Here is a 2,500-nt window from a genome sequence, read left to right as displayed (position 1 = left end):
CTCACAACACACGCACGCACGCACACAAACACACACACACACCCCACACACACCACACCCCACACACACACACACACACACACAACACACACACACACACACACACAACACACACACGCATAATTTTTAAAAGTCCCATACATATACTTGTATGTGTGTGTGTGTGTACAATATGTATATAATATATATATATATATATTTTATATTATATAAAATATATATATATATATATAGTATAATATATATATATAATCATTTTATAGTATATATATACATATAGATTATATATACATAAATTATATATATACATATATGTATACGCATATACGTATGTATGCGTGTAAACTAAAATATATATATATATATTATTATATATATATATATATATATTTCTATAATATATATATTTATATCTGTGTTTTGTGTGTGGGGTGTGTTGTGTGTGTGTGTTTGTGTGGTGTGTGTGTGTGTGTGTGTGTGTGTGTGTTGTGTGTGGGTGTGTGTGCGTGTGTGTTTATTTATACATACATATAACATACACAAAAACATTTCCGTGAATAAACCCCACCAACTGCATTCAGAGCCAAACGTAAAGCAAAGCGAGGAAAGGTTAGTAGATCACCAGCAGTTAGCCCGTTGCAGTCACCGTACTGCCATCCGGTATTCGTGTGAATTTCGTGTGATAATTTCCAGTGGATGGAATTAAGAAAATTAAACAGCGTGGGTTTCGTAATTATCAGACAACAATTTGAAAACACCCATAAGAAAATGTGAACCGAATGTCAAAAAGAAACGTGCAAAGTATTCTTGACCAAAAGAGTAATAGGCTATATTGCCGGTGAATACAAGACTGTTCCTAGTAAGATTATGCTTAACAATTTTTATCATTGGCATTATTATGATAATTTTATCATTATAATTTTTATCATCATTGTTCTTATTGTTATTATCATCACCATTATAATTATCATTATCAGTATCATTATTATATTTATATTAATACCAATATCATTATTATTGATCTTATTATGACCATTATCATTGTCACTATTCTGTTATTATCATCGTTACTGTTATTAGCATCTTCATTGTCACTTATTATTATAAACACTAATATAGATTTCTTTTGTTATTATTGGTGTGTGCCAATATTTATATTTTCATTCTTGCTATTAGGACATGTATCATTATTATCATTATCATAACCAGTAATATTAACATTTTTATTGATATTACTTTTTTATCCTTGTTGTTATCATTTTTATGATAACAGTAGCAGTAGATTAAAATCCTTCTCATCATTGCTAACTTGATTATAATATTTATTATTTTTATCATCATTATTGTCATTATTATCATCGTCATTGTTATTATTATTATTATTATTATTATTATTATTATTATTATTATTATTATTATATTATATCATCATCATTACTATCATTATTGTTATTCTTATTATTATACTTATTATTGTTGTTATCATTATCTTTATCATCATTATCATTATGCTATTGTCATCGTGATCATCATTGTCACTGATGTCATTATAGTAAGTTAATCATTGTCATTAGATTTCCTCCTTTCCTGTCTCCTTCAACACGAGATGCTCCGGGCGAGCAGCGTGGTCGCCGGGCCTTTCCACCCGGCGGGTTTTCTATGTTGGGGGGGCCGCCGGCAGTGGTTGGGGAGGGACGTCCTTAGGTTGCCCGAGCGTCCTTTTTATCTAGCCCTTTACTCCTCCTCTTCTGTGGCGAATTTTGCTGTTTTGTCTTTCGTTTAAATCTTCGTTTATCTATGAAGGTTTGTTTCAATCGGCGGGGAATTGTTTAGATGTGGGAATATCCCATGATATAGTTTGGTCTTTTGCAATTTAAGAAAATATTACTCGGGACAGTAAGACTAACAGGCAACTGGAGCCGGTGAGGCTAGGACTTTTTGCATATTTTGGAAAAAATTTGTAACTTCACTTCCTTGAGGGTCTTGGCGGAGACCGGGTTTGAAAAGGCTTTTTCTCGGTGATGTTCACTCGAAGGCTTTCTTGACCTCCTTAGAGTCGCGTCCGTAGCTCAAAATGCCCAACGTGTAACCTTAGTGCTAGTAGGTATACCTACATAAACATACTGACTTAATTCGCTCCCTTGCAGATATTTAAAAAGTATTAGCATATCTTATTTTGGCTAAACAATCAAATTTTCAATCTTCAGAAAAGAACGCCTATCTTATTATTATTATTATTAATTATTTTTTAGTATTATTATTAATACTGAAACCCCGGAAAAAGCGCAGACCGTTTTATTTCGGTCACGAAACTGCTAAATGAATAACGCAAAAAGGGAAGCAACATCTGTTTTCTTTTTGTTTTGTTAGGGGTTAAGACAGTTTCTCGATTATACAAATCTGGGGTTGTTTGTTATTATTTGTACGTCGTTAATTATTTGTTTCCACTCGCAGTATTTTTTTATTTCAAATTTTATGTTTAGTCATTACTAGGTGATTT

Source organism: Penaeus monodon, chromosome 4 (genome assembly GCF_015228065.2).
Source record: "Penaeus monodon isolate SGIC_2016 chromosome 4, NSTDA_Pmon_1, whole genome shotgun sequence".
NCBI classification, from domain to species: Eukaryota; Metazoa; Arthropoda; class Malacostraca; order Decapoda; family Penaeidae; genus Penaeus; species Penaeus monodon.
Note: the sequence above shows the minus strand (reverse complement) of the source record.